The 17,256-nt window shown below is 38.3% G+C and overlaps 1 long non-coding RNA gene across 3 annotated transcripts in view; it reads right to left on the reverse strand.

The window, feature by feature from the left end:
• LOC130576912 (uncharacterized) overlaps nt 1-17,256 on the reverse strand; it is a 45,320-nt gene that overhangs the window by 8,838 nt on the left and 19,226 nt on the right. For 2 of the 3 annotated variants that reach the window (XR_008965721.1, XR_008965720.1), the window contains exons 2-3: nt 13,067-13,213; nt 4,779-4,920 (exon numbers count right to left, since the gene is read on the reverse strand). This is a non-coding gene — a long non-coding RNA (uncharacterized LOC130576912). Of the gene's footprint in view, nt 1-4,778; nt 4,921-6,928; nt 10,801-12,911; nt 13,214-17,256 lie in introns of those variants that run through there. The other variant, XR_008965722.1, reaches the window with a different exon arrangement.

Consider the following 17,256-nt stretch of genomic DNA (forward strand, 5'->3'; position numbering starts at 1 on the left):
ATATTTGAGAGGGGCCTTTGATTCTGGTGGTGGGTGGAATTTAGGAAAATGTGCAAAGAAATGTACCTTGGGATATTTTCTTTTTTCTTTATCTTGCAGATTYTATACCTCTGACATTATAAATCAATAACAGAATAATTGTACAGATCAAGCATAGATTTATACCTGAAAGTTTCACAAAGATTTAATGTCCATTTTTTTACCAGAAGTCCATTTCAATAGCAGAACACTAAAAAAAAGGCTACCACTTAAATCAAGAATGAATTAGAAACATTAATAAAAAAAGCCATGTTAACTTCCATAAGACCCTAAATGAGCTTTTTAATCTACATTAATCATACAGTTGTTAATCATTGTTTTTATCAAGATTGTAAAAAACAGAGGTTTTAATTCCTTTCAAATAAATTAAAAATCAGCTTTGCTTAAAAACTACAAGGAAAACTTGCCTACCAAATGAGTAAGGGAATGGAATACATGACTTCTTGTTCATGGATTGAGGTAAACCTTGGTGGAAAACAGAGTAAGCTAATTGGCAACTAGTGCAATATCTTCATCTGTGATGAAGACTCAAATCACAAAGTTATTTAAAAGACCCAGACCAAAGGCTGGGGCCTAAGGAATGTAGAAAATTACTCAGTTTTRTCAAAATATTTTTATTTTCCATAAGAGATAGCTAAAGCATTGGGAAGTATATGGTTCCTTCCTGATTATGCCCTACTAGTACCTTCTCAAAATAATCATAGAATCAGAGATTTACAGGATGGTTTGGGTAGAAAGGGACCCTAAAGACCATTTAAACTTTAATGGCTCAGTGAACTTGTCAGATAAAACTTGCACTAGCTGTCACACAGCGGTCACTGCCCACAGACCTCAAAAGTGGGGAGAAGTCTGCTGGATTTTTAGGCAGGTTGAGAAATCCTCCCAAAACCTTCCCTTTTTGGGAATGATGTCACCTATTCTAATCCTATTTTCTTTTTAAGTGTCATTGTTTTTTTGGGTTGCACTATTTGCATTAAAAAAAAAAAACAAAAAACCTGTGATGGGTACAGTAGGGAAGGAATTAAATATTTGTTAACATTTCCTGCATTCATTTTCTGCGTCTCTGATAGATCTGTATCATCCACTGTGACACTGGCAGGATGAGGAGTAGGAAGGTGGGAATGAAAACACCCTGTGGGATTTTTGGGCTTGGGCAGTGCAAAGGGACATAACATTTTTTGCTGTTAAAATTCTATGCAGAAAATCATTCAAATTTCAGTTTAGTGTCGAATCTTTTACAATAGTCACCTAACCCTGGCCTTTAAGGCTACATTATCCCTAATTAACACCACCAGCAGTTCACAACAAAATAACTGTTTAGCCCAGATGYGAAAATTTCCACTTTAAAAAGCAAGGGTGAACCTTCCTTCTGTATGAAATGTTCATACACTCATGAAAACATCAGGCATTTTCTTCTTGCTTGTCTTACAAACATTGTCCCTCTTACACACAAAAGAACGGGTACATTGCTCAGCGGCATCGGAGGGAGCCTGGGGGCAGCAGTGCCATGCGTTCAAGAATTACCTTGGGGCTCTTCAAGACAGGCCACTGGAGGCGGAGGTGACACAATGAATTCAGGGAAAGTGGAGGAGTGCTGGCTGAATAGATTCTTATGCATTCTCTGTATTTAGTAATACCCACATATTGGCATTGACATGAGTTTCAGAGGCAGAAGGGTTGAGATGCAACATGGCATTCATAACGAAGACTGATAGAAGCAAAATAGGAACAATACTAAATGGGACATCATTAAATATTATTATGAGATAAAGTTAAATTTACTTAGCTAAAGAAAAAGATCTCCTAAGAACTGTATTTCAAAGACTGACATTTCATTGCTTGGCACATTCCTGCAACGACTAAGAATTGAACAAAGACATTGCAGCCTAAGAAGATCAGGGAGCAGAATATTACACTTCACTTTTTAATGCGTGAGTGAGTTCAGTGTGGGCTGAAGGTAGGAGCTGATAAAGCAAGGAGGTGCCGTGCAACCTTCAGTCAAACACACTCTGTTTCATAACTGCCAGAGGCCTTCTCAGGTGCTCCTGGTCTCTCCAGCAAAGAACATGGATATGTGCAGTTTTGTGCAAGAAGGACCAGCTTATTTCTCTGGGSTCCTTGCCCTAGCCAGAACAGAGCTCTCCACTTAAGAAATGAAAGCTCCTAACAGCAATGACCTGAGCCATCTAGAACAAATTGTATTTTTTAGATTTTACGAGCTCATGAAAGACTTTCAGGCTTAATCTTCCAGCCATAGTTAAGACTTGAGGGCAAGGAGGGAAGATGTGCTAAATATAGCAAAACAATGAGAGATTCACTCTCCTGGAGGGGGTACAAAATTATGAAAATCCCTCCAAGGACTCCACCTTCTCCACATGGTGTGCAACACAGTCAGTTTCAGCACACAGATATGTTGGTAGAAGTATTGCTGCACAAATGCTAAGCCATTCAGGGACTAACTCCAAACCTAGACCTGGTTTGCCACACAACACTAGAGCCATCCACTGCCTACATTTGTTCAAATGTTGTTGATTTGAACTAGAGAGTCTTCCTTAATTTTCCTCCAGTTTCTTACTACTGGAAACTCAATCACCACCTAATACCTTAAGGTAATTCTGACCAGCTCCCTCCTTCCTTTCTGCTCCTTTCCTGTTAGGCTCTTTGGTTAGYTTTCTCAGGTGCATGCAGTTGTTCTTCCAGCCATCCTTGTTCACACAGGATTTTGAACAGCAGATGTATCTCAAGGTGGAGAGTGCATCTATGAATATGGTTTTCTCAAAATATTCTTCAAGGCTTTGCTAAGGTACTATTTGTCCTTTCTTCAGATATGTTGTGCTTTAGTATTAGTAGGGCCTTCTTACCTATTCCATCTTGATGCAGCTGTTTCACCCTTCAGTAGCCCAAAGGCTGGAAAAAGCACATATAATYCCTTCTTTTTGATATGTATTGTTGTCATTTACCACACCTTGGTACATTGTGATGCTTTGTTGGGATYGCTTGGCTTTTGCAAGCTGGGTGTTACCAAGAATATTCAACATTCCCCATCCCCTCTCAGTTATTGCAATTTAAATGCTGATTTAATGAGTTCTGCATGAAACAGAGGTTGCCTGGCACATGGGAAATCCTTTACCAGCAAGGTGTTATGATCTCTCTTCACTTCATATCTGTCTTTCATTAGTCTGATGAGAAGATTTATTCTGCTTTCCAGTATTGGGGAGACCTATTTAATCTCCTATTGAGGACAACGGAGTGTTCAGTGGTTTGCTAACTATTCATTAATATTTGGGAGAATATTACCTCAGAAACATCTCCAGTTTGGAATAGGACTGTTCAGCCTAATTTGGTAGYGGTTTCCTGTGCTCCTTTCTTTACAGTGGTTCAGTTTACTCTTACCTTGCTCTCAGCTGCAGCTATTTGTACTTGTGCAAATAGTGGATGGGGGCAAAATGTGGTGTGGGATCGTATGAATTCATATGAAATTTCTGCTGAGCTAAACAAATGTTGCAAGCAAGGAGCAAAAGTAAATAGAGCTTTGCCTCTTTCTTCGGCAAGGTCCTGGGAAATGAAAACCAGGGGAGCCATAGAGAGTGAGCTATTGGCCCTGGGATAGGCTGGTATTGAGCTTTTCAGCTCTGTCTTCAGACATCTTTTGAAAGCAATATCTGAAAATGAGGTAGTTCATATAAAATGTCAGAAAATCAGAGTTATGGTGTTGTGGAAACAAAATGGGTGTCTTTATTGCAAACCTCTGGTCTTGGTACAAAAGTGCCAAGAAAATAACTACTCATACAGGCCCTATTGAAATGTTTTCTTTTTACACTTGCATTTTATTTCATACCTTACAMAGCTCGGTATTCTACAATTCATCTGGAATACACCTTTGAGTTTCCCTGTTGGTTACTGCCTTTCAGTGTGAGGTATTTGCACTAACTACAGCATGCATCCAGCTTGGGTGAAATTCCTTTTGGAGTTATCTTTACTAGCCAAATAGGCATCTGCACCCAAAATCTGCATGCTTAACATAAAAAGGCTATTATTTCCAGGTTCCTACTATTCTGATTTTAGGTGTCCAAAGGTAATGAAGTAGTGCAGCCCAGCTGGATAATTTTGGTGGTGAAGGTCTTGTACTCAGAAACTAACAACTTTTCGGTCTCCTTAGGAACAACAGTTCCCAGAAATTTGCCTCCCATGACAGCTGCTTGAAATATTAGATTCTTTATTCAGTGAAGAACGAAATATTTTAAAATGAAATATTGTATAGATTTTCATTCCATATTTTCTCAAATCCAAGTAATTTTTTTATTATTATTTGAAACAAAATATGAAAATATTTCCTTCTTTCCTGTGCCTTCTCTCTTCTCTCTGCCTGTCTTTCGAAAAAAAAAAAAAAAGGCAGACAAAAATAGTCTCTAAAAAAGGAGACTTAATTGAAAAGTCGCTTTAGGAAAGAATCTTTATCCATTTGCAAAAGATCACTTTTGATAATCTGCAAAGGGAACTATGGTGACCACTTATTTTTATCSTGTGAAATTAAAGACAACTCTTTTATCTCCAGTTCCAGCACTGTACTGTGCCCAAACTGTTTAGCCCACTAACAAGATTCAGCAATTCACCACGAATTTTTGCTAAGGGTTTTTTTCTTTCTCACTCATCAATTATTTCCTATATTCTGCCAAAATAAAAAAAGCCAAATGCATTGTAAAACAAAAATGTCAGATTTTCTTGCTTTAGATACTGACCTTTGACAAGCCATGTGTTTGTTCTGTTTTTTTTGTGAGACAAAGTTAGAGAGAAGTGGTTGCATGACTGGAGCCGATGCAAATGTCTGAAGACAMACAGCAGAGCTCTGGCACACCTGCACTTAGCTGAGCCCCTTACCCTCTGCAAAATAAAAATACACATTGTGAAAACAAATCTTAATATGCAAAAGCAAGAACTGACTTTCTGTGCTCAAGATATATTGAAATTATGAGAAAAACACCTTCAGGCACCTTGCTCACCTTTCCTACCTGCCCCTCTAAAACAGCCTCTGCTGAATCGATGGTCCCTACAGAACGGTTTCATGCTTTGAATAGCAGAAGTACAATGTCTTATAAAGTTATAATCAGGCTAGATCTCTCTAATCTGGGTTATAGCTCAACTGTGAAGGCTCTTTTGAGTAAAATCATTTCTTTATTAATGAGATTCAGCCCAATCTCACTGATAAAAATTACTTTAAAAGATGTCCCTTTGCTGCTATTCAAATGAATGGAAGAAAACGGTGGGTGTTTTAAGAGCTGTCTTCCTGTCATATCAGGGTGGATCTCATTAGTGAAGGGAATGATTTTACCAGGGAAAAGATTCTACAATGAGAAAACATAGCTTACCATAGATGAGCAAAATTCAAATCTGAAAAAAACCCTCTTAAAAATCATCCCACTGCTTGCACTCAGCAACAGGAGAAAGGACATTTCTNAAAAAAAAAAAAAAAAAAAAAAAAAAAAAAAAAAAAAAAAAAAAAAGGTATTTTTTAAAGTTGAACTGGACAGGATCTCATTAATATAGGACCTATTTTACTTAAAAGAACTACCAGAATTATTCTACTGTTCAACTGCAGATTAATCAAATCAAGTATGATTGGGGGGGAAGGAATAACTCAAAAGTGTTATATATGTATAGAAAGCATTTGACTTAAGAAATAGACATAGAAGGATTATAATCCACAGGTATTTTTAAAGTAGCTGGCACACATTTGACCAGGTAAATTTTTTAACCAATGCTTGGAACCTCAGTTAGATGCAACCAATCACAAGTAACTGGAAAAAAAGGCAACACAGTGTAAGATCACACAGAGTTTACAATAGCCTGATTATCCTTMTCCTTGGATTATTAGCAGGAAAGGCTACAAGAACCCTAGACATTTTAGCCTTTACTGATTCCTCTTTCTATCAAAAGACAGTTTCAGCTGGGTCCTGGACTGCAGAGAGTGAGGGAGTTCGTGCTTTTTCCTCATCACCCTTTGTTGGGTTATGAGATTCAGCATAAATCTTGCAATGAGGTCTCTCAAGTAGCATTGCTCTGAAGGCAAAAGACAGTGTTGATAAAGAAAGATCCAATTGTAAAGGAGTGGACATGTTTATCTTCTTCTCTAAAGCACTTCTAGAAAATAGGAGAGGCTGGGACAGTGTACTGCMGATGTGCAGTCTGGAGTCCTAGCTGAACAGGAGCAGGAATTTGGAAAAATCCAGCTCAGAAAATTGCCCAAGCCTGGAAATATCTATTTGAACAGAAACTAAACACTAGACACTGTGTGTCTTTCATAGACTGTGACTGGCATTGCAGTGTTGGACAGACAACTGTGAATGCAAAATCATATCCAGACTTCTACAGTGTCTCTKGTTTCCTACTACATGGCTTTTCTAACATTTTGATGCCTTTATTCTTCTCTCACAGAACTCTTCCATGAAGCAATATAGCCAGCTGCAGATACTTATCCAAGCTGCAAACACAAACCTAGACAGGAATCGGCTTTTGATTTAAATAACTCTAAATGAATTTGAATCACTGCAAGACTACATACAMCTGTGCACATGGATGTCTTTTACTGTGTTCTGGTCCTGAAACTTTTGCAGTGATTTCTTGATGACCCAGTGCAGCAGCAACTCCAGAGGTATGGAAAAATCAGCATATTAATGTGTGTTCACCAGGACCCAATTTGTGAGATCTTTTAAGATTAATTTTCCTGTTATCACCACAGAGCAAATATTAATGTAATAAACACTCATGGGTTTTTTTTTTTTTTCAGTGTGCTTAAAATAATTTCTGATCACCAGATTACTGAACATACTTGGAATTTAGTAAAAGCTAATTGCAAGAAAATAAGAAAGAGGAAAGACTAGATTCTGTGTAAGTCATGTTTTATTTTTTTTCCATTCAGTGATTGTCAGATTCCTTGACATATCTACAGGCTGGAATTTCAATACATCTTAATACATATACACTATCTCATAGATTTACAATCACTAATTAACTCTGTAATGCACTTCACAACAGTTAAGGTTAAATTTATTTCCTCTCTTTCACATTAACACACACATTCAAGMACATACATAAAAACATACCAACTGATACATGTGCGAAAATCTATAGTGATCTTTTATTTTAGCCCACCTCAAGGTGGGCTAGAATTCTCTCATCACATTTTTATATATTCTGAACATGTTAAAACAAATCTGTCCATGTCAAAAAAGTGAATGCCATGGACTTTATCTTTCCAGATGAGAAAGCTGCTCTGAGGTCTGATTGCAGCTATCTGAAATGAAAACACTGTAGGTGTATCCCACATTAAATGTTCAGCTTGAAGCTAGCAGTTAAGCATGTCACATTATTACATGCATAATAATATGATGARCTGAAATGACAGAATGCCAGCTTCCCACCAAAAATTAAAGCAACAAACACTGATTTCTTCCAAGGGTACCAAATTTGCACAGTGGCTTCAGGAAATGACAGCATGTGCTGCACAGGCAATACGACATACCAATGGAAATGGTAATGCAATGCAAACTCTCTGAAATACCACATAATATTTAAGGAACATGTAAGTTTTAAATGGTGCAGCAAGTATACAGTGTAAGTAAGAAAGGCAAAGTCTACTTAAAACAATTAGTTTCAGCTCCTTTCACTRAAATAAAATTTAATGTACTCTTGATTAGGTCTTTATACTTGCTAAAGAACAACCAGATATGTTTGATGCATTAGAAGATGACCTTTTGGAGAATCTTAGCACCTCTTCCTTCCATGGAACTTTGGATCTGTTCAACACTCACGTGTAGGACCTCACAAGGTTTATCAAGTTTTAAAAAGATGCAATTTAATTAGGTTAATATTTTATTTATGTTACAACTTCCCCCTAGTCATGTCTAACAGAGGTTCTGCTTACAATCTTGCCAAATACCAAAGAACAAATCAACAGAACCTAAATATACTTTTAAAAAAKATGTTACTTGGATAAAATTTACATTTGAAAGTCTAAATTTGCATTTCTCTCTATCCCCCCAACTATCAGCTTATTAAAAATGAAAGTTTCCAAGAGATCTTTTGGAAGCAAAACTTTTATTTTTTGAATGATTTAAACACTTTTACTGGTGCATGTTTTATATAATTTGGCTGCATTACATCCTAATTTTAGTTATCACAGAACTGCAATTTTTTTTCTTGCCGAAGTGGAAATGGGACATTGTTTGTACACAAGCAATCCCACAAAAGAAATAGAATCTTACAAAAAGCTGGAAACAACCAAATCTCATAATAAAGATTAGTCACCAATCAGAGGTCTTTCTACATTGCAAACATGAGTGTTAATTGGACCCAAAAATCACCCCCAAAATCCGCATCAATCTCCTCTAGTACACAGTTGTAGTACTTAGTGCTGATTCTCAAGTGTGAATCTCAGGTGTTCCAGCCCTGTCACACTGCCAGTRGACTTAAGACTTTCAGGAAAGGATTTAGATTCCAGAAAAAGAGAATATTCCAGGGCCATTGAAATCTGAGTAAAAAAAAGGTAGCAAAATATTTTCTGTGTTCCTGAGAAACTAACACACATTAGCCTCTTAGATGGTCTTCCATGCTGTCTATGTATCCATTACTTGGGCAAGATGGTGTTACAAAATAATGTATTATATGATAATTTTAGAAGTTTATTGCTCAATTAAAAATGAGAAAAGAGTGCTTTGTTTTACTTACAGAAAACAAATAAAAAGACATTTGATGTCTTGTGTTTTTGCAACACATGAACGACATAGTATCCAAAATTCAACAAGACCAAGTGGACAGCCCACATGCTTCTTTATTGCTCTAAGAACAGAGATTTTTGATATGACAAACTTCTTTGCTCTCTCTTGTGGGCCCCTAGGTGACCAGGATTTCGTTTTCATCTCACACATCTCTGATTTAAAGCACCGAAAAACTGACATGTCTGCTTTCTGGCAAACCACAGGGAAAAGCGAGGTTCAGCCTTAAGCATTTCCTTGGAAAATAGTATGCCAAAGATCAGTCTCTGTCAGCAGAAGCACTGCAGCTTTCACTATTTTTTTCACTGGCACAGAAATGTTGTAATGTATCAGAATCCTGCACTGCTCACAGTGCTCACCCTGACTGTATTTATATCCCTCTTAGGTCATTTATGRATGCTGCCCCACGAGGGTAATCCAGCTTGGGCACTGTGTGTACATCCACTGCACAGCCAAGTCACTCCAGAGGTAAACASAGCCACCCTGAGAGGGGGCTTCCGAGCTTAATACCAGATTTTCAGTGCTGGCAATGTTCCTTTACCTCTCTTCTGCTGTCTCCTACTCTTCCTCCTCTTCTGTTCAAAGGACAATCATGAACAGCCACAGTCTCCATGGAAGCCTCTCTGACAAGGACCTTCTTGAACATTTAATGCCCTAGAACAAGGTTTGCTTTCCTTCTCCAAGGGGATGAGTTGTTGTGAACACTTTGGTTGTCTCCAGCCATGCCAGTCAGGACACRTCAGAGCACATTTGGTCCAGAATACACTTGAAAGCAGCACAGACACCAGTGCAAAACTTCCAGCGTTCCCTTCTGCCCTATTGTGCACTAAGGGGATGCTCCAGAGGGATTGCCAAGGGAAAAAAGGTTTAACTGTTTGGTAATGATTTCAGATCTGCTGCCAGAAGTACTGTAATGAGACAAAAGGGCACAGCTATTGTATCCTCTCTGGCTCATCCTTTAATTTGTGGATTCTCAGATGCGTTGCATATTTCTGCTCTGGTTTTCAGCTTCCAGGATCTCTCTAGATACAGCATCGTGCACACCTCTTTGCAATAGCCTCATTTGTAATGCAATCAGAGCAAGGGTAGCTGCAGTGAAGTTCACACATAACAGAAATGCCTGCACCTGTTCTAAATGCAGGTGAAAAAAAATAGCTAGGTTGATAAGAAGCTACACATGACCCAGCAATGTGTGTTTGCAGCCCAGAAAGCCAACTGTGTCCTGGGCTGCATCCCAAGCAGTGTGGCCAGCAGGACAAGGGAGGCAATTCTGTCCTTCTACTTTGCTCTGCTGAGGCCCCACATGCAGCTCTGGGTCCTCAACATAGGAAGGACGTGGATCTGTGGAGCAAGTCCARAGATGATTATAGCAATGGAGCACCTCTCCTGTGAGGAAAAGCTGAGAGAGTTGGGGTTGCTCATCCTGGAGAAGAGAAGGCTTTGGGGAAACCTTATAGAACCTTCCAGGTTACAAGAGAGCTGGACATGGACTTTTCAGAGAGTGTGTAGAGACAGAACAGGGGGAATGGCTTTAACTGAAAGAGAGTASTTTCAGACTAGCTGTAAGGAAGAAATTCTCTACCATGAAGATGGTGAGGTAATGCKACAGGTTTCTCAAAGCTTTTAATGCCCCATCCCTAGGAGTGCTCAAGGCCATTTGGATGGGGCTTTGAGCAATCTGGTCTAGTGGAAGGTGTTTGAGTGAGATGATCTTTAAGGTCCCTTCCACCCAAAACCATTCTATGATTCCATGATTCCATGATTCCATTAACCTGACTGCGGCTGCCATGCAAATCAACAATTCCTTCCTGTGSTCAGGCAAGACTTTCAAATCAAGAGCATGTGTTCTCATTTCATCCTTTCTGTATCTTTAGGTACCATTTATTCTTTGTCTTTTTGCATCAGGCTCAGTCTGAGATCTCTTCCTGGCTGTTCTAACCATCTTCTTGAACTTCTGCAGGTACTTTGCAAACCACGCTGATCTGCAGAGCTAAAGAGAGGGAAAATTCAACCATTTATGTCCTTCTGCCTATGTAAATAAACCATGACATACACTTTGCCTTCTTCCTCCTATCCCTACTAATTTGCAATGTCTGGATCCTCCACTAAATGTCTCATAATTTCCATAAGGAATATGGACTCCCTATTATGAACAAACTGATTTAGTACTGAAAAATTAAAATGTCACAGAGAAAAGATGAAATTGTGAAAGCAAAGGAAAAGAAAAACACACTTAGGGCTACAAACTGTGATACTGTCTGGTCTCAAATACAGTGATAAAAAGGCAAGTTATTTTTTCCTTCTTCAGGATATGAGAACATTGCTTTCAATTAACTATGCAGGATATGTAGCCATGCAAATGATGGAGCTGACCAGGTGATCCCTGCCCTCACTCACTCCAACATGAATCTGGGTTTGCATCCTGAAAGGGACTGCTGCAAGTTTGTGCTGGMAAAACTAAGAATAGTATTTGAACCACTGCCATAAGAAGAAGCAAAGAACCAAACAGAACATTATTAAAATGTCAGTGTTCATTTCTGTTCTTAATAGCTATGTACAACACCCCTGCTCCTTCACAAAAAGGAGCTGGAAGGTCACTGTCATTTCTGGTCTTGAAGACATGTGTCACTCATTTCCAGCCTCTTCTGATATTTGACAGTATGGACCTGCCTGGAGCACAGCAAGAATAAAGGATGACACAGCTCACTGAGCAAAATTTCATTAACAATTTTCCTCCTACTCAAATAAGAGTTCACCCCTGACCCTAAAATGTAGAGTTTGCTACAGAAGAGGCACTTGCAAGGGCTTCTGTTAATGCAATCCAGCCTTTGAAAAAGACAGGTCTCTGTCTTGTAGGAATGCTTGAATTTATAACAACCTTTGATAAAATACTACATAATCTGTAAGAGAAGGAATGGGCTGCTTCAGCAGAGCAGGTCATGTTTTTCATTGTCTAGTCTGACCTGAGTTTATTGCACCAAGTGAAGCTAAAAGCATGGGTTTTCAGTGAAAACCACTGCATGTGTATCAGCTATATTTGTGTGTTCATATTCACGTCATAATTAACAGTTTACTCATAATTTGCAGATTAGATGCTATGCTTCATTTTGGTAAAACAGGAAACTCCATTAACAGTTTAATTACTAGCTTGCCCAGGATATTTTGTGCTGCAGTAAAAACTGATACTTTTCCTTTTACTGTAACATGACCTCATCATATGCTATAGTTGGTACCTGGCTTGACAGGCGATACAGATTTTTCTTCATGACAAGCAATGTTGCTTGGGTCAAGCACTTTCTACATTCATCAAAATGGTTTGTATTTAAGACCAACTATATTTGACTGTCTATATAGCTTAATTTACCATGTGTCATCATAGCCCATTACATGATAATTGAGGTTTTATATGCTTATTAAAGACATAACAGGAAGTTTCAGTTGGGTGAAATCATGACACTCATCCAAACCTATACATATTAGATGGAAATAAGTCTCCCAACCTTAACATTTCCACATTTGGGGAAATCTTGATTTTAAACTTGGTGGATTAAACCAACCTCTAATATTAAATGTAACTACTTAKAGAGGTAATTTATTCTATTCCACCTGCCTAGACACAAACGAAGATATTCTTAAGCATTGATGTGACAAAGAACGTTGTACCAGTAGACTGTGCTCAGAAGAGAGGGACCTGTCACAATAGCTTTAGAGTTTCCACTCTGAAAGAAGATTCATTTCTGTGATGGTCTAACCTATTCTATAGAAGCACTTCATAGAATAATAGAATATCCTGATTTGGAAGGGRCCAATCAGGATCATCTAAGTCCAGATCCAGGCCTTGCACAGAATGATCCTCAAGAATCACATCRTATTTCTGCATTGTCCAGAATTTTCTTGAACTCTGTCAGGTTTGGTGCTGTCACCACCGTCCTGGGGAGCCTGTTCCAGGCCCAACCAACCCCTGGGTAAAGAACCATTTCTAAAAATCCAATCTAAACCTCCCCTGGAGCAACTTAGGGCCATTCCCTCGTCCTGTCACTGTCACCAGAGAGAAGAGATCAGTGCCTGCCCCTTCTCTTCCACTCATGAGGAAGCTCTTACCCGTTAAGCCAGCTGCTCACCCATCACAGGATGTTTATCCCTCTGTGGGATGCATATTTTGTCCAGAAGGATCTTACGACAGAGAGTATCAAAAGCTTTACTGAATATTAAGAAATTACATCTACTGGCTTCCATTGATCAGCTAGGTGGGTTACCTTGTCATAAAAGGAAATTAGGTTTGATAAGCAGGACTTTCCTCATGAAGCCRTRCTGGCTGTGAGCAATGACTGTGTTGTCCTTCAGAAGTTTTCCAATAACTCACAGGTATTCCTTGTGGCAGGAAGGGCTAATATCAACAACTTCTGGAGAAAAAAAAAGTAAAAGAAAGCTTAGTATTACTTTAATGCTTGGTTTAAATTTAAAATACAGTCTAAAGACAGTTGTGGTGTGGGAGTGCGGTCATTTTAAGCAAGTACTGTCTTATGTTTTTCTTATTTGTAATGTTCTTAGTAACTGASAGGAGAGAGCTGTGACTGATAAATAATCAATATCTGCAAGACCATATAAATACAGCAGAATATTAAGATGAAAGAACTCACGAATCAAAAGAGATTTTGATAAAATTCCCAAGCAATTAGATATTTCCTTTGTTGACAGACCTTTTTTAAAARTCTATCATGATCTTTCTAACCAATACTTACAGTTATTAAGCACTGCTCCAGCAGCAAGCAACTGAAACAATCTGACACAAGATTCATTTTATCTTATTGTTATTTCTCAATATTAGCAATAATTTAATTTTAAATTTCTATTCTTTCAGTAAAGACTACATTAATGTAGACAGTGCATAGGAGTCTTAAAGTATGAGATAAGGCTGTATGGGGGAGATCTGTTCAATGTGGGCGACCTGTCTCCCAAATTCAGTTCTTATACTTCATATTTTAATTTATTCAGAACGCCTTTGCAATTCACACCCTCTGATCTTCTCTTGTATAAATCACACTGGCCCTTGTTAGTCCTTTGGTAACATCATACTGGTACCTACCATGAGGCATCCAGGAATGAGACAATAGTGCATCTTCACATTTTATCACCTCAAGATTTGCACTTTGGATTAAAAATTAGCCCTATGAGTGCAAAAGCCAGCAGCTGAAGGGCTTATATTTCTCTTGCCCTAGTAAACAGGGCTTAGGAAAGCTTTGAACTCCTCAGAGACAGATAAAGAATGTAAAGAAACACTTCACATTATGAAACACAGGTCTCTAAAAAGTTACAAAAAGGCTATCAATACAGCTACACCAAGTCTCTTTTCCCTCAAACAATACTTGTAGAGAATATGGAATTCTTCACTTTCCCTCCATTTTTAACTAAACTGGCTACAGTGTTAAAAATAGAAAGGGCATGTCAATAGTTTTTTTTTTTWTAACCTAGCCTAAAAACTGTATCTGTAGCTCTGAATGGGAGTAAAATTTTTGAGCATTTCCAAGCAAACTGTGGTTGTGTTCTGACCAGAAAGTAGATGAGCACTTCTCAGTGCCTGTCCACAGCCTCCAGTATAGATAGTGCTCCATTACAGACTGTAACTTCAATACCCACAACATTTAGTGAGGCTGTTAAACGATAAAACTGGCCCTTAATTGCATTAGCCAGCAAAAGGGAGGTCTCTGGAAGAGCGGCTTACAAAGAATTTGGATCCAGAACACTCCCATAGGACTCCAAGCCTCCCATGTTGTCCCCTGTGTCTTTTCTCCTATTTACCGTGCTTTTTAAAGCTTATTGTTTACCTGGGAAGAAAATTCAGTCAGAACCATGAAATACAAGTAATCATCAATGTTTGCCAATATCCAAAGGGTAGTAAATAAGGTATTAGCTGCAGAACATCAGTWACTAAGTGCCTGGAGAGTGGCCAGTCTGGCTGTAAGTATGTATTCCTTTTCTCCCCTGCTGTCATTTATGTCAGTCTTGAATAGATTCTGTTTCACTATGCAGTGGATTACACCCAGAGCTTATGGATATGAATATGGGTTGCTTGATTTGCTCTCTCTGATCATGCTCCAGTGGTATTAACACTTGGGGTCAATCTGGATTATCCCATGTTTAAAAGATGGCAATTAAACACTTCAATTCTTAATTTCTGARAATTTCTTCTTGCTCACATGCAGAGCTGAAAGAATTGCTCATGCAGACTTACTTTGCCAGTTTCTGGTTGCTGGTGGTCAGGGTGGAGGTATGGGGAAAAAGAAGTAAGATTGTTGCACAAGTATTCTGCCTTGGATCTGAATGAGTTCCAAGGAACTTAAAGGTTGAATGGGAGATTTCACTTTTCAGAGACATTTTCTCCTTCTGTGTTGAGACTCCACAGTCAAAATTAGATAAGATACAAACCTAAAGCAAAGTCTGGAGTTCAAATTTTACCAGTTTTGTGTTTAGAAAAGAGCGTGGTTTGCCATCACAGGAGGTAAGGGTGACTGCATGTGAAACCGTCTGGGATACCACCAAGTGAGAAGGAACTTGGGACCCACTTCCAAGCTGGAAGAAAAATGCAAAGAAAAGCAGAAGGCTATCTTTAGCGTGCCAAGTACATTACAAGAAAAGATGAGATCATCCGAAAGGTAAAGGAGACATTCCTCTAAAATATATGTCTCTGATGTCATGCAGTAGCTGGTGTGAAAACTCGCTCAATATGTAGTAGCTCAGATATTTTTGYTCATTATTTATTTTTATCCTCAGTATGTTAACTAGGAAGACAGTGTCAGAACTACACAAAATGAAGGCACTTTGAGCAAGAAAAAATATTTTGAAAAAGTATAGAAATTATTGTGAGAAAGACTTTGTTTAGAAGATTGTTAAATCCCCTTTCTAAATATACTGGTTTAGAACTCRAACAGGTTTAATTGGGAGTGAACACAGCAGTTTCAAGGGCCCTGACAAAGTGGGTGGGGGAAAAATGAAAGCAAAATGTTTGCTTAGACTCACTGTATTTGACCTTTTCTAAGACCAGGCTATGAATTCCAAGTTTAACCATAGTTTTYTGTGCTTTTTTGAAGGCAGGGACTTTTATCTATAGAAAAAAAATTATGATATGATTAAGTAGAATAGTGGAATAAGTGGAATATTTTCTCTGTATTAAAAACAACACCAATCAATGATTTGAAAGATTAGATTATTCTTTTCTCAAGTGGAAAAATGTGTGGCCAGACAGCAGCTACATGTTAATACCAATGTTAAATTTAGCTTCACAAAATTTGTTTCCCAAACTCTCTGAAGTTTGCAAGAAATAAAAACTACCCAAGGTTGAAAAGAGCTCACATAATCATAAGATTCCAAGAGGCCATAGTGCCTACAAGTACCCTTAGCCATGAAGGTGTTAATCACTGTATATACTGTCTCATCTGCATCTAAGAAGCTCTGCAATTAAAATTAGAACTTTTATGTCTGATCCCCAGCTTGCTGCTATTCAAAGCCCCTATMTACATACACTGGGGATGGAAAAGGCCTTTTGAAAGTAAATAATTGGAAAAATTAGAGGGATTTTCGAAGATTGCAGAGCTTCCCTTTAGGACCAGTCCAGGAGCCCTGTCCTTCTGTCAAAGTACAAATTACCCCCATATGGTGATGTCCGTTCTCTCAACTGTAATTTATTCATTATGCAGAGTGCCGAATACCAAATGGTGAAAGCACGGCAGCAGAACAATGAAACAGGCTTGGGAAGCTAATAAGTGTCCAATCAATGAGAACCTAATGAACTATAACATGTAATATTTTATAAGGCATTCAAATTAAAAAGGGGAAAGAAATCAACAATGATGAAATATCAATTTACTTATTCCAAGTCTAATCAAATGAAATAAGTATCATTCTCCAAAAATACAGTCATAAGTGACATTTGGGGAGGGGGAATGAGTGGAAGATAGGATCAAGCCAAAATTCCTTTAAGAGCATAATTAGTATTAACCAACTGTCCTTATTAAATGTAAGCTTTTTGCACCAAACTCTTCTGGTAAGGTAGTAAAAGATTGTGGGGATATTTTCAGTACACAACCTTTTCTCTTCTCTCCCAAAAGCTTTATTTTACTGTAAGTTCCATTACCACTTCTGAAAAAAAAAAAAAAAAACCCAACTCCTGAATCCGCTTCTGTAGAAATAACACTAATTAATAGATCAAGTACAAGGTAATCCCAGGAAGGTGTTCTGTCTTTCCTAAGCAGCCAATAGGTAGAACATTTTCTGGATGGAGCTGTCTTCATTCAAATGCTGGCAAGAAAGCTATTAACTCTATCCCCAAAATGAGGATGTGACGGCACAGATCCAGGTATCCTGTCTGAGCACTTCACTGGCTTTTTTGTCTACTAGGCTGCTCAGTCAAGAATCTCTGCTTTTCAGTCTTCTTCCACTGAGACACCCA

The sequence above is a fragment of the Malurus melanocephalus genome, unplaced genomic scaffold (assembly GCF_030028575.1).
Source record: "Malurus melanocephalus ecotype Western Australia unplaced genomic scaffold, MMel_1.1 scaffold_161, whole genome shotgun sequence".
NCBI classification, from domain to species: Eukaryota; Metazoa; Chordata; class Aves; order Passeriformes; family Maluridae; genus Malurus; species Malurus melanocephalus.